Source organism: Cryptomeria japonica, chromosome 5 (genome assembly GCF_030272615.1).
Source record: "Cryptomeria japonica chromosome 5, Sugi_1.0, whole genome shotgun sequence".
NCBI classification, from domain to species: domain Eukaryota; kingdom Viridiplantae; phylum Streptophyta; class Pinopsida; order Cupressales; family Cupressaceae; genus Cryptomeria; species Cryptomeria japonica.
In genome coordinates, this window is record NC_081409.1 from 758,014,493 (window position 1) to 758,037,242 (window position 22,750).

Consider the following 22,750-nt stretch of genomic DNA (forward strand, 5'->3'; position numbering starts at 1 on the left):
TAAAAGACCTATTGATAATCATACTATGTATTTTAGTTATGTTCATTGATCTATTAAATCTTGTATTTAGATATATATCGATTAACATAAATAATGTTAAATAAATGATTAATAAAAAATACTGAATAATATATATCGGGTTGCATATAATACGGTGTGTTAGTCTACACAGATAGTTATTGGTTGTTAAGGCTAACACACCGATAACTATCGACTGTTAGCATTAAGCCAACACCAATAGACATTGGTTGTAATACTACTCCCACCGATTGGCATTGATGTTGAACATGCATTTGTTTAGTATAAACAAAGAGACACGATCAAGTAATGTCTTGATCGATCATGACTGATCAAGGCATTGCTTGACCATGCCTCATTTGTTACATACTTATATTGAGTGGCATTCATGAGATAGGACATAGAAAATATTAAATGCTCCTCTCACTTGACACAAACAAGAAGATAGTCACATATATACATTAAGGAAATAATAAAATTAGTTAATAGAATAAAACTTGCATATTGAATGTAAATTGAACATCATTTACAAAGTTGAGGGGATGCCAAAAGAGCTTAGTGAGAAGGTGTCTCAAATAAATGAGAACAAGATTGTAATGGAGCTAAAGAAAAGGGAAAAGATCCTAAAGTGTAAAATTGAGGAGATGTCAAAGAGAAGCTAGGAGATGGTCCTAAAGAATTCAGCTTCCCTAAAAGTTATTCAGGAGGAAATTGACCATAGGAAAGACAATTGAAAGAGACATGCTTAGTCCCCCTCTGGTTCGATGGAGCCGCTTGCCTCTATGGTTAAAGACATGTTTGTTGGTTCTATCCTTGGTCTTGGTCTAGTACTTGGTTGTTTAATGCTATTTTTTATTTTTGTCTTTATCTAGGTGTGCATTTCTCATGTGTCCTAGGTGACACTTTTCTATGGATATGTAATGGTACAAGCCTAACCCTATTTTTATTAATCAGAACAAGAGCTGAGTCTAGTTAGATTGACTACTATTGAGGATGATTACTAGTTTGCTTTGAAGTTAGAGGAGAAGTTGGATAGAAAATTTATAATAAATAAAAAAGGAAGATGTTGATAATATGACGATTGAAATGAAGATCAAAATAAGGTTGAAGAAGCTTAAAAGTAGCTAGAACGAGAGGGGAAATAATGCCTATTTTTCCTATGACCAAAATAATGAAGATCAAAGAGGAAGAGAAAGATTTGGACGAGGACCTGGAAGAGGAGGTTTTCAATGTTTTGAATGCAAAGGATGATGTAGTCTTTGAGTGTCCTCAAGATTAAGTGAGGACAAACATAATACCTCAAGGTAATGCATGAGTTTCCCATTCAAATGAAGACGTCGAGTCCCCATATTCTGAGGATGCAAAAGGAGGAAAATTTCTTGTCACAAGAAAAGACTTGGTGAATGATGAGGTGGATTTAGTTTAGAGGAATATCTTATTTTGCATGATATGCAAAGGGGAACAAAAAGTTTGTAAGGTGATCATTGATGGTGGTATCACTGACAATATTATTTATAAGAGATGGTTAGTAAATTAAAGTTGGAGATGAAGAGACATATGCACATCCATACCAAATTACATGGTTGCATAATGGTCATAGAGTTTTGGTCAATAACTAATATTTGGTAAAGTTTAAGATTGGGAACTGCCATGATGAGATACTTTGTGATATCATGCCTATACATGTTATTAAGGAGGCCATGGAAGTTTTAATAGAGTGTAGTACATGATGGATATATTCAAATACCCATTTGTTAATGATGGATTTGGCCACAAGTTGAAGCCCTTGAAGGAGGAAGAAGAACAAGTATGCACTAATGCCATAATTTGTTTAGTTTTTGGAATGGAATAGTTAGTGAAAGAGGATGGGGGTGAAGAAAATGATCTACTAATGCAAGTTGCAATCGTATGGATGACATTAAGAGAAAGAAGAGAAAAATATCCTAAAGATAACTAGCTCATCCCTCTTCATGTAACTTTTCAACTAAAAAGAATATATTTTTAATTCAATTTTTCTAAAGGAAAGGCTTCTAATTTATTAATTGAATAAATAAATAAGATTTTTTTAAGGAGATTCCATTCTTTTGGGTGAATATTTTCTTGATTGGTTGATAAAAAAGGTTTGGTTTAGTTAGATGACCATGTTTAAAATCAAAGATGAAGTTGGTTAACAATTGAAATAATTTCAAAATGAAAGAAGATTTAATTAGATTAAAATTAAGAGTTTCTATATATTTAAATTAAAATATTGAAAGGAAAAAGTATGAAAAATAAGTGATAATATATAATGGAATACAATTGAATCATATATTTTTTATTAGATTACCCTAAAAAATTTAGCTATTTTTTCTTGATGATAATATTTTAAACTTTAATCTAAATTTTAATCATAAATATAATTTAAAATCATAATAATAATTTTTTTCTTCCTTTTAAAGTATCTTAAAAATATGATTCTTAATATAGATATCATTTTCAACTTGAAAACTTGTGAAATTGAAGAAAAAACACTTTTCATATGTACAATAGTTTTGGATCTTAGTATTTTGCAATGAGCTTAACATAAAACTGAAATATGTGTTTAGCATTGATTTTGTTTGGAAGACATTCACCAAATTCCCGAGGCTCCTTTTGTGATGACCAGTGTGCTCTAGGCTGTTGGCCTTCCTGCAAGTGCAGGCCCTTCAATTGTAATTCAAATACTTACTCCAGAAGTATTATCTGACTGTGGGTAGGCTTCCCACCATGGTTTTTCTCTTTATCAGGTTTTCCATGTACAAATCTTGGTGCCATGTGGATGGTATTTATTCTGTGATTATTTTTTATGCTTAATTGGTTGAACTACTATTCCGGTATTTGGTTTAAGCATTCTGACATTAATGTTTTGGGTTCTGGTATTAAAGTTTTAATTGCTAATGGTTCAGGTAATCTATGACAACTAGTTCACCCCCCTCTCTCAGTTGTCTTTCGATTATTTGAACTGTCTAACAATTGGTATCAAAGCTTTGGCCCTCTCTACAGAAAGCTTAACCACTTGAGGAAGATCCTATGGTGACTAATAGTTCAAGTTCATCCAGTTCATCTAGAGCCATCTTTCGGAGAGATATTCTAAGGTTTGATGGAACAAATTACACAGTATGGAAGATTCAGATGGAGACTCATCTAAGATGTCTTGGTAAGGAGATTTGGGAGATCACATAGAATGGTGTCACACCTCATAATCCAGCATCTGCCAATCCTCCTCTGGAAAACTTGGATAAGGAGCTTGAGAATTATTGTAGAGAAAGAGAAGCCTTCTTGTGTACACTTTTTGATCAACAAATAATGGGATTAATTGACAAATCATCTGGAAAGGCTATATGGGACAAGTTGGAGAATATTAATGAAGGTGACCCTATAGTGAAGATTACTAAACTTGATGGTTATCGGATGAGATATGAAAACTTGAAGATGAAAGAAGATGAAAGGATTACTGCATTCATGGAAAGGGTAAATGAGATTGTTATCGGAATTCAATATTGTGGTGGAACTTTGAGCGAAGATGAAATTATTTCTAAAGTTTTGAGAGCCCTACCACCGGCTTACAAAATGAAGGCTACTGCTATTAATGAGTTGAGAACAATGACTAATACATCTGTGAACAAAGATACTTTGGTTGGGAAATTGTCTGCTTTTGAACTTGAAGAATTTGGACCTTCTAGAGCTATGAAGACTGAACCTACTTTTCATGCATCTACATCTGCAATCGGTAAGCAAGATTGGAAAGATTTATATGCAAAGGAATTGGAAGATATGAAGAGAGAAGATGATCAGTTTGAGTAACTTGAAGCACTATTTGCTAGAAGACTACCTAAAGGACCGGTAGGAAGTAAGTATGAAGATAAAGTACCTTTTAAATGTGTTGCATGTAATAAGATTGGTCATTTTGCATCTAGATGTCCTGAAAGGAATTCAAGATTTGAAGAAAGAGTTAAAAGATCATTTAAGCCTAACCCTGGATATCAAAACAAGTATAAGTACAGGAAAAACAAAGACAAATCATGCTACATAGCAGATGAGGAAGGCATTACTGATTTTGATGATGAGTCGATTAAATATTTTGCCAGTGGTTCTGGTAATGGGATGGAATGGGTGTTCCTGGCTATCAAGGAAGATGATCTGGCACTGGAAGAGAATATACCTGAAGAGAAGGCACTTGCTACTAAAATTGAAGACAAGGATGAATGGATAATTGACAGCAGTTGTTCACATCATATGACTGGAGATAAAGGGAAGTTTCTATCTTTGCAAGAATTTGATGGCGGTCTAGTTAGATTTGGAGATGACAAAGCATGTATGATCAAATGAAAAGGAACTATAAAATTGGATGGTAAGAACAATATTGACAATGTTTATTATGTTGAAGGTTTAAGGAATAATCTGTTGAGTGTAGAACAATTGGTGGATAAGGGATTTCAATTACAGTTCAAAGATGGAAAATGCAAAATCATTACGAGATCTAGCTTGGAGATTGTAACTGGTACATAGAGAAAAGGTAATATATTTCATTTGAACTTCGATGAGAAGACATGTTTGATTACACAGATTGATGAGAGTTGGCTATGGCATAAAAGGCCATGTCATGTGAATTTTGATTGCATTGTGAAGATCAGTTAAACTAAGGTAGTTAGGGATATACCTAAGATTATGAAGCCCTATAATTTGACATGTAAAGAATGTCAAATGGGTAAATAGGTCAGGACCTCTTTTAGGAGTATACAAGATAAATCTAATGATGTTCTTGATCTTATTCATAATGATTTGTGTGGCCCTTCTAGAGTTAAAATTTTTAAGGTGATAGATATTTCATGCTAATCATTGATGATTACTCTAGAATGATGTGGTTACTTTTCTAAAAGAAAAATATGAGGCATTTGAAAAGTTTAAAACCTTTAAGACTAAAGTGGAAAATAAGACAAGATTTAAGATTAAATGTTTGAGGTCAGATCATGGTGGATAATTCACATTCGGTGAGTTTAATAACTTTTGTAAGAAGCATGGTATAAGGAGACAATTTTTTGCTCCTCGAACAACTCAGTAGAATGGAGTTGTGGAAAGGAAGAACAAAACTATCTTGGATGTTGCTAGAACAATGATGATGGAAGCTAGTCTACCTCATCATATCTACTAGAGAGAAGCAATAAGCACAATGTTTTATGCGTTCAACATAGTACATATCAAAGGAGAAACTGATAAGACACCTTATGAATTGTGGTTTGGCAATACACCTACAGTTAAGCATTTCAGAATCTTTGGTAGTAAATATTATATCAAGAGAGATGATACTATTGAAAATTTTGATCCTAGATGTGATGAAGGCATATTTCTTGGTTATTCTAATGAAAACAAGGCATATAGATGTTATAACAAGAGATTGCAGAGAATTGTGGAGAGTGCTAATGTCAAAGTAGATGAGCTGAACATAAGTTGAATCAGAGTTTATGAGAAAAAATCGACAGTGGAAATGATTATATTTGAATAGGTAGTACCTTTTCTAGAACAGAGCATTGAACTAGTTACTTTGACGATATTAGATAATTCTATAGTAACTAAAGAACTGAGAAGAGGAACAGAGAGTCAGAGGACTCCTAGGTATGTGAATTGAATCATTCAGAAGATCAGATCATTGGGGATAAGAACAATGGAGTAATGACAAGAAGAAGACTAGCAACTAATGAGGTATGTTTTATTTCACAAGTTGAACTGGTATCAGTAATTGAGGCATGTAAAGATGAACATTGGTTGAAAGCTATAGAAGAAGAATTAGATCAGATTAAGAAAAATAACACATGGACTTTGGTTCCCTGACCTAAAAATAAGAATGTTATTGGAACTAAATGGGGTTTTAGGAATGAATTGAATGAGGATGGTCAAGTTATAAAGAATAAGGATAGATTAGTTTGTAAAGGATATTCTAGGGAAGGAAGAAATTGATTATGGAGATACTGTTGCACCTGTAGCAAGGATTGAAGCTGTAAGATTATTTCTTGCCTATGCTGCTTATAAAAAGTACAAGTTTTATCAGATGGATGTTAAATGTGCATTTTTGAATGGGGATATTGATGAGGAAGTTTATATTGAGCAACCTAATGGATTTTTACTATCATATGATAAAAACATGGTTTGAAGGTTAAGGAAAGCTTTATATGGATTGAAGTATTTCTTGAAGATTTGAGTTCTATGTTTTGTTTGAAAGTGATGTTATCTTGGTTGACTATTTTGGTGAATAGTATCATGCTCTGAAATATGCGTTCACATCAGATATGCTTCAGACAGTTATATTTACTTTTACAGAGTGATTCTGGTAGTTTGAATTTAGTTTTTCAGTTGATTGGATTGATTGATTCATGAGCGACATTGTTGCCTATCGGTTCTGGTGATGATTCTAGGAGCATGCATATGAATACTCTACATTCCTCATCTTGATATTGTTTTGAGGATGTTGTAGATTAATTATTATTATTCTTAAAGTGTTTTGCCTCTTTGTGGAGGACCTCTTTTTCTATTTTTTGGGTTTGGATTAAGATACTTTGGGATAAGTAGATCAATTTGTACTGGCTTATGCGTTTTGGTCCGAGCAGTGGCGTGTAAAGTTTTTTGATGATATTTGGAGGGTGTGGTGACTTAGTGTGGACCCTTACACGTCTTTTTTACCTTTGAGATAATATATCTTGGGTTGATATTATGTACACATTGCATTTTCCTTTTGGCTGACCTAGTAGAGATTATTGTTGATCTGCTTTATATATAACAAACAAATGAGTTAGGCTTTCTATGAGATGGTATGGTATGTATATGAAGTAAGTAATGTGATGAGGCGTGCATTTTAAATATGATGCAAAGTTGAATTGAATCAGAGGTCCAAAAGCATTTTGTAAAGTAGAGATGAGTATCAAGCTATTAACTGTTATCCACATTCTAATAGACGTTATTTTCTATATAGTTCAGTCTATTATTCTTATTGTATATGGACAGTTATTTTGCATCTTCCCTAGAAGAAGTGATATTTAGTATAAGTGCAAGTTCTCATCTTATATCTTGCCTACTATTGTGCACCTTACTCTAAAAGTTTGGAGTAGTGAGCTCCTTGGTCGGTGGCCTAAAACATTGTAAGTAGTTAATATATATTGTTAAAGTTTAATTATCATTGTGTTTTTTGCTAGTTTGGGTTTTCCATGTAAAAATCTTGGTGTTCTTGTGTGAATGTATTTGTTGGTTTTATTGTTTACTTTTATACATATGTGTTTAGATGGATGTTATTGTTCAAGTAATTTAATGTGATCAAATTTTTGTATAAGATGATTCACCCCCCCTCCTAGCTTTCCATAGTGTTCAAGAACTCGATGTTGTTGGAGTAATTAGGACATTATGTAATTATTTAATTAATTAAGTCCTTTAATTAATTTATTCATTTAAGATAAACTTAGTGTTATGCCCTGCATATCTAACCCCCATTAATTTCCTTGTGTTGAAAATATGGGTCCCTTTTTTTTCTTTCTGTTGCTTTGTTTTTTGTAGTTTTGCCTAGCGACCTCAGAACCTCAGAACCTCGTAGTTCAGAGGTCTCCTCTCTTTGTTTTTTCTTTCTCCTACCCCGGAACCCCAAAGTCCCGAGGTATGTGTTTGTTTGCTTGTTCATGACTTCGGAACCCCGAATCCCCAGAGTCCCGTAGTCGTGCCTTGTCTTTTTTCGTTGAAGCCTCGAAACTTTGGAGTCTCGAAGTCCCAAGTTCTTTATGTTTTGTTAGTTTTCAACCTCAAAACTCTGGAACCCTGGAGTCCCGAGGTTGTCTTTTTCTTTCGACCTCAGAACCCCGAAACCTCGGAGTCCCGAGGTTGTCTTTTGCTTTCAACCTTAGAACCTCGGAACCTTGGAGTCCCGAGGTCATTTTATGTCTTTTTATCTCAGAGCCTTGGAGTCTTGAGGTATTTTACTTGTTTTTCTTGTTTTTTTGGTTATTCACCCCTGAACCCCGAAACCTTAGAGTCCTGAGGTGAATTTTGTTGTCTTTTGTTTTCCACCTCATAAATCTGAAAACCTAGAGTCCGGAGGTCTTGTTTAAGGTGATCGTATGGACGAAGTTTGGGGGGGGTATAAATAAGAGGAATGAAATTTTCTAAGTTTATTTGTGTACTCAAGTTTCTCAGAGCTCCTAATTGTGACCTCCCGACTTCGTGCCCATGTGTTGCCGAGTGTCTTGCATGTTTTTCTCACCATGTTGGTAAATTTTTTTCTCCCTATCCTTATGATTCCATGTTGAGATCTTGTTGTGTTTTTTAGTTTTCTTGTTTAGATTTTCTTTTAGGGTTTTTTTTTCGTTCTTCATGTTTTTTGCATGCCTAAGTTTTCCCAACCCCAGAACCTGAGAGCCTCGAAGTTCTGAGCAAGGTAGTTCTCCATCAACCCTAGAACTTTGGAGTCCCGAGGTTGGTTCTTTGGTCACCTCAACCTTGGAACCCCGAAAGTTCCAGATCTTTTATTTATTTTAAACTGCCTCGACCTCGGAACCCCAGAGTCCCAAGGTCCTTTTTAGAGGGCCACTTCTTTAACCCCAGAACCCTAGATCCCTAGAATTCTGAAGTATCTTCTTGGTCCCTCGTTGATCTACCCTAGGACCTTAGAAGTCCAGAGTCTCGAAGTTAACTTTTTCTACCTACCTCGGAACCCCGTAGTTCCAAACTTCATTTGGTTCATCCATCCCAAGACCCCAGTGTTTTGGACTCTATTCAGTTTATCCACCCTAGAACCCTAGAGTTCCAGAGTTTGTTTTTTGAGCCCATCCACCTTGAAAATCTGGAACCCCGGAGTCCCGAGGTGGATGATGTTATTAATATTTTTATCTATGCAATGGATTAATTCTTGATTCCTTCTTGCAAATTAGATCGTTTAGATGGACCCAGATTCCAGCAATACAGGCAAGGAGATAGACAAAATTCCCATGACAATGAAATATCAATATCAAGGACAGGTGCATGTTTCAAAGCCAGATGATCAGATCAAATGGGTTACAAACACAAAGGTGGGGCACATCGAGATATAGGATATTAAGACACAATTAAACCGACCAAGGCCAAAGGCCTTGCTGAGAAGGATTAAGAGATTAAGCCTGGTGGAGGCAACCCTCTTCCCACAGTCAGTCCAAGCTCCTGAGTTTATCATGACTATTGCACAGTTCTACGATGTAAATACAAGAAAGTGCACAGATGCTCAAGGTAGGACGGTAATTGACTTGTCTTTAGACATGCCAGGATTTATGTTTGGCATCCCTACAATGGATAAAGTAATCCTTACCACTGAAGAAGAATCCCTCAGAGTATAGAATAGTAATATTGCTTCAAATAAGAGATACATGAATGAGAACTGGTTAGAGGAGGAGAGAAAAATAAGGCTAAAAGCCATAGATGTGTTGAGGCCAGCCTTTAAGGAACCACAGAGAGATTTTATCATCATCCTAAGAAAAGCCTTCAGTAAGCCAGATTGCAAGCATTTCCATCCCTGGATGTTCCAATTCATGACCACCATCCTGATAGGGAAGCAATACTTCGACTGGGCCCAAATCCTCTTCGACAACATCCATAAATAGATGATGGAAGTACATCAAATGAAGAAGTTCTTTTTCACTTCCTATGTTATTTGGGTGGTTGCTTGAGTAGGTAAGTTCCCAATATTATAGGTAGAAGGCCAACTAGGAGATGAGGAAGGACAAAAGAAAGTTTGGGAGTATTACTCACAACTCCCTCTAGATAATGCAAAGGTTCACTTTAAGAGAATCAATGATGCCTTCCTCTTCCTTGTTATCATCAAGCTCACAGGTGAGGATAAGCCCTAAAGCAATGGTGATCATCCAAGAATGGGCAATGTTGGTTCATCCAATACTAGCGTTTTACATATATCAGGGTTAGTGGGTTTACAAGGAAACCGATGCTATTACCATGATATTGAGATGACCACATCATTTTGTTAGATTATGTCAGGAAAATGCTTGACCTCCAATCCCCGTTGTCCTCAAAACACAAGGCCAAGATAGATTTCTTAGTTTCCATTGGCTATTTTTCTTGTTCAAAAATTTAGGTAGCAAAGATGATGGCGCATGAGCTCCAAGATCTAAATCTTAAAGAATTTGATTATGCAAGGGAGTATTATGATCCCTATGGGAAGCTCAAAAAAACCATGCCTAAGGCATATGAAGGGCACAAGCCTAGATTGGAGGACTTTTGGGAAAACCTCCAAGATAGTTTTGAGGTGAGAGAAAAGAATTATTAGAGACTGTCAGTGCCATATATTAGAGACTTTGAAATAGAAACCAACCTCCCCAAATAGGTGAAGGATGATGGAGAATTACTAGACTCCATATAGAAAGAACAATAAATTGACAAGAAGCCTCTCTCTCCTATAAGGTGGTTGGCGCAAGAAGATATGGATATAGACTGAATAACCCAAGTGGTTATAAAAGATAATTAGACAGTGGCTTGGTTTGAGGGTTAGGCTAAGCACTTCAAAGGGGAAGCATAAGCAATATACCTCATGTGTGCCTGCAATGCCCCACCAGGAACCCCAAAGGAAAACCCACAACAAGGGTGAAACATTTTTTTTTTAAAGTGTAAACATCATAAGTGCATTTACACAACATGCATGATAACACAAGTGGAAGACTTACACCAGTATTTCTTAAGGGTTACCAACAAAGAATAAAATCCAGAAAACCAAATATCCACATATGCATCATTAACTCAATGATCACAAGAAGCCAAAGAAAATAAAGATTCATCATTGAAAGATTGAAAGGGTACAACATAATTTCCACTTCAATAAGCATTTACTAAAATCATCAAGGAAACTTGATAAAAACATCCAAACATAGGATTACATTTCTCTTATGATACATAGCCTCTCAATAAACATAAAGGATAGATCTCATCCAATTACAAGGTTACATAAGATCAATATTACAATGACAATGACCACATAGGTCTACAAATACCAAAAATCTCTAAAACATGAGATGAAGCATGAGTCACAAACCATAGAAACACCTGCGAAGCCAATCCTCACATGAAGGCATAAATTGAAACATCCGATGGGAAGTGGCACTACCACTCGACCATATAATTCCCAAATGGAATCACCCCACCGTGCTAGGAGATAGCTGAGGACCCTCAAACAAGAATAAGCATGACATGGTCAGCAAAACAATATGACTCCATGATAGCACAATAAGACTCCACAATAATTTGATGAATACTAAGAGGGGGGGTGAATTAGTATACCAAAAAATACTGAACTCAAACACTTTATCAGTCTAGTAGTAAACCGGTATAGCAGTTTAACTAACAAATCGGTTAACACAAATGCAAACCAAACAACAAGTAAGACATTCACCCACATAAGCACAATCACCATAACACAAGAGATTTTGATGTGGAAACCCAAATGGGAAAAACCACGGTGAGATGAAACTCACAAGTAACTATCTACAGAATAGTAACCAGACTGGTTAAGGTCATACAATGTTCTTTACCAGAATAGATCCTATTAGGAATCTCAATCTCTGTTAGGAGATAAGTTCTATTAAAGACTACCTTGTGAAAGGATTTAAGATCTACAGATGTGAATCACCTTGTTAGAGGATTTGCAAAGGCTTTTTTGGGCCTACTTGGTTAAGGGTTTCTAACTTGTCAAAGATGTGAGTAATCAACAAGTGAATGATCTAGCAAATAGCACAGCCTGTTTGGTTAGATCCATGATAGCTCATTGCTAATGCATTTCAGCATTACTTCAGTCTTCAGTAAATCCACACTCTGTTACAACATACAAATTTGATCTTTTTTTGTTAAGATCGCACATACAAGAACTCTTCAAAAAACCACACACCCTAATAGCTACTCACATACATACATACTAAAACCCTAGACATGATGTCCTTAAAAGGAATCTAATTTCATGTTGGTCCAATAGGATTACATTGCAAGTTCCTAGGTTCATTGTATCTAGACACATTTGGTAACATGACACAAAATCACCATCACAGTGTCGGTGGATGGTAACTCATCACAAAGATATACCGGTTGGTAACTCCTCACAGAGTATTATCAGTTTATACAACTTTATCGATTACCAGTTGGTAACTCAGAGTAATACTGGTTTAACTTTTAAATAGATTACCGGTTGACAGAAATGAAGACTAGGAAAATGATAACTGCTACTTCTAGTTCCTTTGCTCCATTCCACTTGAGATCCTCGAACCGCTTGAGGTCCTCATGCCGCTTGAGATCGGTAAACACTTTTTGCAAGACACTGATAGTCTAAAGACCATAACATAATACCAGTTTGAAATAAATACTGGTTGAGCATAACTCATACATACAAAAAAGTGATCTCATAGAAAGTGTGTGTCCATTGATGACAATCACAACATAATCATCAAAAATGCCAACAGAATCCAGGTGACTCAACTTCACAAACACAAGTGAACCAACATCACAAAACACAAGTGAACCAAATGAGAGAGTGTCATTGCATAGCTTAAGATGGTTACCCTGGTATAGCCTCCATAGGTCCCATCTCACTGTCCTGGTAACCTCTCCCGACCGTTTGGTTCCAACTATCTCATGCGGACCCTACCAACCTTTCATGAAGACAAGGTGGTTGGTTTTCCATTCCAGGCATTCTCGCAACATTATGAGCCATGTACTAGCACTCACCTATGCACGAGGTACAATTATCTTTATTAATGTTATGATACTACCCACCTAATCATTTTATTAGATTACCAGTTATTATCTAAGTTTCGCTGGGTCATAATATTTACCACTTTGGGTGCAACCCCCAAGTGAAAGCCACTCACTCAAAGGACACTACACAAGCATGGTCACTCCCTAAGGACCCTATGGCGAAGTAGACAACCATAACACCACTATCAAAAACAAGTGGTCAAACAAGGACATACTGAATCTTGACTAACCATAAGGCAAAGACACTACATGGGTAAGACAACGGAGCCAACATATATCACTTGGTCAAAGGTACCAATTACACCACCACAGGATGACTGAACCACATACCAAAATATCACAATAAACACTTGCAAGGATAGCTAAATACATCAAATTCGCACTCAGACAATCTTTGAAAATATCAGCATCATAAACACTTGCAACATTATTTAATTGAAAATTAAATAAAACACTCCTTTCCAACTGTCACATCTAATCAATTTCCAAAACAATATTCCAAATCTACCCATTTGAATCTCTAATTCATGCCTTAATTTTTATTGATAAATTTATTAACCACATAATAAAAATCACATTACATCATGCAATACCACTTTAAACATTCCATTTATAAAATTTAACTTCTTAACACAAACTGGTTTGGAGACTTGTGAGGGCTCAATGCTAAGTGGGGGTCAAACCAACCCGCGGTTGTGCTGCTGCCGGGGCAACAAACACCACTTACCGGTAGTGCTACTACCACTAGTAACACTGCCACTACCAACTAGTAACACTACCACTACCAACCGGTATTCCAACTAGTGACACTTACCACTTCAAACCAGTAACACTTACCACTTTGAACTTGTAACACTTACCACTTTGAACTGGTAACGGTGACACTTACTACTTCGAACCGGTAACACTTACCACTTCGAACTGGTAACACTTACCACTTCGAATTGGTAACACTTACCACTTCAAACCGGTGACACTTACCACTTCGAATTGGTAACACTTATTGTATATGGTGAAAATGGATAACAACAATAACAATATTGAAAGGCTAAATAGATTCAACCACAAAACCCTAGCCTAACAACAACAAAGATCCACCATAACATATGAAGATTACCTAAGACAATGCAAATCAAATGAAATCACAAAGATTATACCATCACATGTCCAATAGGGTTTGGATCTCCATTCTTCCTATCTCCATTGATCTTGCTTGATATATTTGCTCTCAGATTTTATGTGCACAAGAGCTCAACAAAGAACGGAATGTGGTTGCTAGTAGGATCGTAGTGTAGTCAAGTGTATAAGATGATTGATTAGAATGATTGATTAGGGTTTGATAATGAAGGAAGCATCTCCTTATATAGAAGACACTATATGAAATGGAGGGATAAGATTGAGAGGTGTAAAAGGAGGTTGGCTATGATTAGAGGGTAGGTAAAGAAAATAATAAAATAATGAAAGGGGTAGGTAGTGTATGAATTAAGAGATGAATGACATGTGTCATGGGTAGAAAAGGTTAATGAATTAATTAAATAAATAAAGATTTATTTAATTAATAGAAGAAGTGGGATAATTAAATAAATAAGATATTTATTTAATTTAGGAAAAGGATAATTTAAATAAATAAATGTATTTATTTAAATGAGAAATAAGGCTAGAAGAGGATAAATGAATTAATTAAATAAATAAAGATTTATTTAATTAATAGAAGAATTAGGATTAGATAATTAAATAAATAAAATATTTATTTAATTAGACATGACAATTTTGGGTGTCTACATTTTGCCCCTCTTTGAGACAATGCGGCTTGTCGCGTTGTTTCAAAGAAGATAAGATGAACTGATACAGAGTTGCCCCAGGATGGGAATGATATGCCCCCTTGAGAGATTGGATGAGAATGTGTCTGAAAAGATTGCAGACAATCTCTCGATAAGAAAGAGAGGCTAGAATGGACTGATCGGATAAAGTGACAGAGTCACGGGATAAAGAAGACTGACTCAGGAAACGAGGGCTAAGGCTAGGGTAGGCTATAAGATAGACCACGGGGTAAAATACATCCTCATTGTCTTCTACACATCCACGAGAGCATATTGCAGAGCGAAAATTGAGCAGCAGCAGTCAGCAGCGATGGCCTTCATTCACAGATTCGACCGCGTTCGCCAATTTCAGAGGCCAGCAGAGGCAGGAGAGCTGGTAAGTACCACCAAACCTCCTCATACTTTGACGCATTTAATTTTTTCATTAATGCATGGTAGATAGAGCAATAAATGTGCTTAGACTAGGGTCCAAAAAAGGTCCAAAAATGTTTAGGCACGTCTGCATTGGTGCTGGGCGTGTCTGTGCTCGCGAGGCGCATCTGTGTTTGTGTCAGGCACGTCTGCATTTGACCCTGTGTCTGTGTCAAATGCGGCCGCGTCTGTGATGTTCAGGCGCGTTTGTGCCAAGAAGGCATGTCTGTGTCGCCCAGGCACGTCTATGCAGAGCATAGGCATGTCTATGTTTGTCAAGCACGTTTGTGTTTTCCAGGCGCGTCTGTGTAGTCTTTGAGCGCGTTTATGTCAGGAAAGCGCGTTTGTGTTTTAAAAAGTGTGAAGTTGCATCTTCTAGGTCAAATCGATAGTTTTGTGATGAACATACGTTGTCGATTGGATAAGCTGCTGAGAGGATACACTCAAGCAGGTCCTCTAGGAAGACTAGGATAGATCAAGGCACTTTGTGATGAACAGTGAGTACCAAGATAGAGTACTTTGTGATGAATAGGGAGTACTAAAATGTGAGCAGCACTTTGTGATGAACAATGAGTGCAAATGTGAGGAACACTTTGTGATGAACAGTGAGTGTCACACACGTAGTACTTTGTGATGAATAGGTAGTACTACTAGGATAAATAGCAACACTTTGTGATGAACAGTGAGTGTCACGAGGATAGATAGCAACACTTTGTGATGAACAGTGAGTGTCACTAGGATAGATAGCCAGATGCACTTAGATAAAAAGTAGCATTTTGTGATGAACAATGAATGCCACTATGACTGACATGATTGATTTGCTTGACTGCAGGAGTATTTGCCAATGCTGGAGTCACGGGAGAGATTTTCATCTACTCAGAGGTTGAGACCTGAGTTGACCTTCAAGGACCGAGAAGCTATTGAGGAGATGGGATTCAGACATGTTCTATATGTGCCTGAGTTTCGGGCGAACATGGGACTATTGACTGCGTTGGCGGAGAGATGGCACTCCGAGACTTGCACTTTTCATTTGCCGATGGGTGAGATGACAGTCACGCTGGAGGATGTATACAGGATACTAAGGATACCGATCGATGGGGAGATGATCCCATATGATCGAGATGGAGATAGGGAGGCCTTGAGATGAGTGTTCCAGGACCCAGGACTGGAGATGAGGGCAGGACATGTGGCATGGGATAGGATGACAGCTACAGGGCTAGCACTGCTGGCAGTGGTAGGAGGAGCGATCAGTGGGTTCCTGTGTCCAGATAGGGTGACATGGGGGTTGGCTGTGGGTTGGGGAGGAGCACTGGAGACATTGGTGACATAGCACACCAGATATGCTTGGGGATTGTGTGTGCTGGCACACCTCTACTATGAGTTGCATCAGTTCGTGTACCACGGATCAGTGGGATTGGGCTGTGGGGTGACATTGCTGCAGGTATGGGCTTATAAGCATCTGCCAGTGAGGAGGCCGATACACTTTAGAGGCAGGGGACATGGACGCATTTTTGTGCATCTGTATGATATGATCACGTCGCAGCCACGTATTGGCAGGTTGGAGCACTGGCGGTGAGTGATAGATGATATTGATGTGGTCATATGGAGGCCATATCTGGGATGCGAGCAGTGGGAGGACGATGCAGTTGAGCTGCCTTACACCTTCCAGAGTAGGTATCTGATTGGGTGGATGCCCTATGTGCTAGAGAGGCAGCTAGTGGATAGGGTTGGCCGATAGTTTGGCAGGATTCAGAGGATGCCACGAGGCTCAGGCATGTATGTACAGACGGTCAGAGATCAGGCACAGTTTGGGCCCTTGCTGTCATATGATCAGGTAGTTACACAGCTGGTAGAGATGATGCCCCTACCCTGGGACATGTGGATAGAGATTGAGGATGCCGACATGGATGTTGAGTACACAACATACTGGGCAGAGCATCCATTTCCACACTTGATAGATCCAGGAGAACCATTGGATGGAGATGGGGGTGGGGATGATGATGATGGTGGAGGTGATGGGGGCGGAGGCTAACGGAGGAGGAGGGGAGCAGTTGGAGAGAGGAGGGTTGCACCTCGGAGGGAGGGTGGTGAGGAGAGACAGGCTCCGGTGGTGTGGGGTCGCGGTGGATTGCCGCTACAGGTGCCAGCAGCACAGGGTCCTAGACAGATACAGGTATAGGGACAAGGACAGAGACAGGTACTAGTACAGGCACCAGTACAGGTATAGGCATAGGGGTAGGCACACATATAGGGGGAGCCACAAGCAGAGGCGGAGGGGGCTGACCCAGTGAAGGATGAGCTGCTAGAGCTGAGGGAGATCTGCCAGGGCCAGGAAGATGAGATCCAAGAGTTGGAGGGGGAGAGGGATCAGCTTAGGAGGAGGCTCAGAGATACTGAGCGGGAGAGAGATCAGGCTATTCAGCACTATACAGAGGCTGAGACAGCACTGAGGGCCGGGAGACAGGCAGCGGAGGACATAGGGGCAAGATATGCTTATGTCCTGCGGGCAGGGGAGGAGATTGCCTGCTGGCGAGATCTCTATTATGGTGCAGTGCCAGCAGATCAATGGGCGAGGAGCTTCCATAGATCATCGCGTACAATGACAACTACGGGAGGGAGCCGAAGGAGACAGGCATCGAGTGGTGGGGTTATGGGTCCTCCACCACCACCAGATAGAGGAGACAAGAGGGATGATCCTGGGGCGGGTCCTTTAGGGGCTTAGATTCCATTGAGGTCAGGCAGCTCCGAGGGAGGGAGTTCATCATAGCCATAGAGGGCTTCCTATGTATCAGTATTGTACCATTTTTGTATGATGATGTAGACACCTGCGGGTGCTTTTGTAGCCATATGATTTTGACATCATTGTATCATGACACTTTTATGATTATATATATATATGAGATGATTCATCCTTGCGGCAGCTATATGCATGTGTACCTATATGATGAGATGTTCTTATGTGATGTATGTTTCTATGTGATGGATGCAAATATTTATATGATGAAATGCCAGATTTTTGTTCTTTTATGTTTTATATGTGTATGCATGATGCAAATGTGAATGTATGTAATGCAAATTAATATGATAATGCAAATGATTATTGTGCTAACAAGTGTTGTGTGCAGGATGTGATGCAGTTGTGATATCTATATGTATGTATAAAATGCTTATATGTGGTAATGCAGGTGCAATTACATGAAATGCAAATGTTTTTGGTGTGTCATTATACTCAGTCATGTGATAGCGGGCTATGTGGACTCAAGAAGGATGATGGACGTCAATCAAGAAAGGGGGATGGAAGATAGAAGATATGAAAGTGAAAGAGCTTCTTGTGCGTTATCATCATTGAGCTTTATTGTGGCAAGTAGGTTATGACAATCAAGGCATATGTTCGACCCAGAAAGTCATTGTACCTATTTGCATGGAGATAAGACAGTCACAAACAAGGAATGCCCCAGTTCACACTAGACTCACAGTGTCCTCATATCCTTGGACAAGTCTTAGCATTACTAAGAGACAGTCCACAGACAACAAATACAAATAGGTGACGATACCCCATCCTTTCCTTTCTAGTCAAAGACATCCTAGAGATAGAATCTCTAGTCAGAGACATCCTAGAAAAGCTAAAAGACATGTCACCAAAAGATAAAATTAAAAGAAAACCAAGACTCAACACCAACATCCATTGTAGTCCTCAAGTTTAGTGTCTCTTGTCACTTGTATAAGTCTTATTTGATTGTGGTCACAATATTTACTTTCACAGAAAGGATAGATAGCACTGAACCATAATGTTGTCTGAGTCTATTGAAAGATTTGATTTGTTGAAGCCCATTGTTGCTGCTGTGTGTCATCTGAAATTGACTAAATCCATGAAATTGATACTTTATTGCGGAGAAGACGAAACTTTATTGTGGATTGACGATGCAGATGCTACTTTATTGCGGATTGTGCACGAATAGACTGAAGAATGCTGGAAGAAACTACACTCCTCGAAACATGTGATGTTCTCAGTTCCACACCCATCACTAGACGTAGGATTTGCCTTAGCCACAGATAGGATCTGATTTATTATGGATGGAAAGGGAGGTTTATTATGAATGGCTAACCAATCTTGGGTAGACCAATAACAAGCCATGATGGGAATGGGTAAGTTTATTATGGATGAATTGGTCATGAGTGTGTGCAAAGTGAAAGGATGAAAGTGAATCCTGAAGGAGGGAGGAGCAATGTCTCTACGCATGGCATTGGTGACCCAGTTTTCACCATGGTACTTGCCCAGGGCGCCACCGAAGTGGTTTTCACCATTGGACAAAATTATTTCTCTTTACTTTTTTGATTTTTCAATGATTTTTGTGTCACAAGGTGCCTGTTTGCCAGGTTTTCACCAAGTAACGATTTTTTTTTGCTTTATAATTTTTTTGTATTTTTGAATTTTTTTGATTTTTTTGAAATTTTTGAATTGTTTTTTTGTATTGTTTGAATTAGGATACTCTGAAGAGCTATGTGTAGAACTGGTGAAGGTGCATGCTGTTGATAGGATCCTCCAAAGGTTCACCTTCTGTAGTTGAGAGCTGATATGCCCCAGATCCATATGTTGCTGTAATGATGTAAGGACCAAGCCAATTTGGTTCGAACTTGCCCTTCTTCTCTCTGTCTTGTTGATTTTTAGGATTTTCTCTAAGAACTAAGTCTCCTACCTCAAATGTGTGAGGCTTGACCTTGTGATTGTAGCTGCGACTCATTCATTGTTGATAAGCCTTGAGATGATTAAAAGCAGTTTGTCTTCGTTCATCTAGTAGTTCTAGCTCTTGTAAGTGAGAGACCCTATAGTCTTCATCACTGATGATGTTTTGCAAAGAGACCTGTAAAGAGGGTAACTCAACCTCAATAGGCAAGATAGCTTTAGCGCCATAGACAAGTGAATAGGGTGTAGCTCCTGTAGGTGTGCGGACACTTGTGCGGTAGGCCCAAAGTGCAGGATTAAGTTGGATATGCCAATTATGACCAACATCGTCGACTGTCTTCTTTAGGATTTTAAGGATTGTTTTGTTAGACGCCTTAGCTTGGCCATTACCTTGGGGGTAATATGGTGTGGAGAAATGATGGGAAATATGGAAGCGGTCACAGAGTTCATGAACATCCTGATTTTTGAAGGGACGCCCATTGTCAGTGATAATAGAAACAGGAATACCGTATCGACAGATGATATAGTTGAGGATGAACATAGCAATCTATTTTCCAGTAACTTGTGTGAGAGGCATGACTTCAATCCATTTTGTAAAATACTTTGTGGTAGTGATAATGAATTTATGACCATTGGAAGAAGGAGGGTGAATCTTGCCTATGAGATTGAGTCCCCACTAACAAAAGGGCCAAGGAGACGCAAGTGGTTGAAGTTCTTGTGCTAGTGCATGTATTAGGTCTCCATGAATTTGGCAATGCTTACATTTCTTGACAAACTGATATGAGTCCTTTTCCATATTGGGCCAATAATATCCAGTCCTGATGAGTTTCTTGGCCAAGGTGGGACCACTAGCATGTGGACCACATATCCCTTCATGCACTTCATGTAACGCAATCTGAGCTTCGTCACTTTCTAAACATCTAAGAAGAGTTCCATTTAGACCTCGCCGGTATAGGATATCAGCTAAAATGACATATCGAGAGGATTGGCGAATGAAAGTGCGACGTTGGTTATTTGATAGATCAGGAGGTAAGGTATTGTCACGTAGGTATGTGAAAATGGAACCATATAACTGGGACTTGGGACCGACAACACATATAGTCTCAATAGGCATGATCTCATATGAAGGAACCAAAAGGTTATCCACCAAGAACTCATAGAGGGTCTCGTTTGGAGGTAAATCAATCAAGGAAGCAATTGTAGCCATGGCATCTGTGACGTGATTCTGCTCTCTTGGTATCTACTCAAAGTCTATCTTTGTAAATTTTTGTTTCAGGTCATCCACCATTTGTTTATAAGGCATTAATTTTTCATCTTTTGTTTGGTAATCGTCAGTTGCTTGATGGATGACAAGTTGAGAGTCCCCAAAAACATGAAGTTCTTGGATCTTCCACTGAACTGCAATTCGTAATCCTGTTGTTAATGCCTCATATTCCGCTATATTGTTAGTGCAAGGAAATGATAAGCGGTATGATTTTGGTATAGAATCCCCTTGAGGAGTTATAAAGAGGATGCCAGCTCCTGCCCCATGCTGTGTGTATGAGCCGTCAAAGTATAGTTGCAATGGCTTTGCATGTGACATTGTCAAAATAGATTCATCTGAAAATTCTGAACTTAGAGGAACATCATCTATCATGAGAGCATCTACTAACTGATCTGCGATGGCTTGTCCTTTTATTTCTTTTTTGTCCACATACTCGATGTCAAATTCACTCACGATCATTACCCATTTGGCCAATCGCCCAATAAGAGTTGCTTTATTGAGAAGGTATTTCAATGGGTCTATCCTTGCAACTAACTTAGTCTTATGAGTGAGCATGTAATATCGTAATTTCTGTGAAGCAAAGACCATGGTGAGACATGCACGCTCAATTGGTGTGTAGTTTAGCTCATATCCTATCAATGTGCGACTGATATAGTATACTGCTTTTTCTTTGCCCTCAGCAATTTGTTGTGCTAAGGGTGCCCCCAGTGCTGTTGGAGTAGCTGATATGTATAGTAACAATGGTTGATCTAGAACTGGTGGCATCAGAAATGGTGGATTTAGAAGATAATCTTTGAGTGTCTGGAAAGCTTGTTGACAGTTATCATCTCATTTGAATTTGATGTTTTTATGTAGTAGGTGTTGAAAAGGATTACACTTATCTGCAAGTTGTGCTATGAATCTTTGTATGGACTAGAGTTTGCCTTGTAAGGATCGGAGTTGACTGATATTTCTTGGCAGTTGCATTTCCAAGATGGCCTTGACTTTTGCTAGATCAGCTTCAATTCCTCTTTTGGATACAATGAATCCTAGGAGTTTCCCGGAGGTTACTCCAAAGACACATTTCTTGGGGTTTAATCTTACTTTATATTTTTCCAACCGATCAAAGACGACTGAAAGTATGTCCAAATGTGTATTTCTATCTATGGATTTGCTCAAGAGGTCGTCAACATAATCTTCCAAGGTTACATGCATGAGATCATGAAAGATAGTAGTCATGGCTCTTTAATATGTAGCACCTGCATTCTTTAGCCCGAAAGGCATGACATTCGAGCAGAAAGTTCCCCACGGACAAGTAAATGATGTTTTGTGTTGATCCTCGGGCGCGATCCTTATTTGATTATAACCAGAGAATCCATCCATCAATGATAACATTTCATGACCTCCTGTGAGATCAACAATCAAGTGGTAATGGGAAGTCATCCTTTGGACAAGCTTTGTTGATGTCTCTGAAATCTGTACATATTCTGATGCTGCAATCTGGTTTACTAACAGGTACCAAGTTGGAGATCCATTCGGGATAATCGATTGGGCGTATGAATCCGATATCCAGTAATTTCTCAAGTTCTGCTTTGACTAGTAATGCCACTTGTGGATGCATTTTTCTTAATTTCTGTTTTAATGGTTTTGCCCTCGATTTGACTATCAAATGATGCATTACCAAATCCAGATCTAATCCAGGCATATCAGCATATGACTAGGCAAAGTTGATTTGGCGTTCTTTGAAGAAACTTATGAATTTTGACCTTTCGAACTCTGTCAATGATTGAGCCAAGAATATGT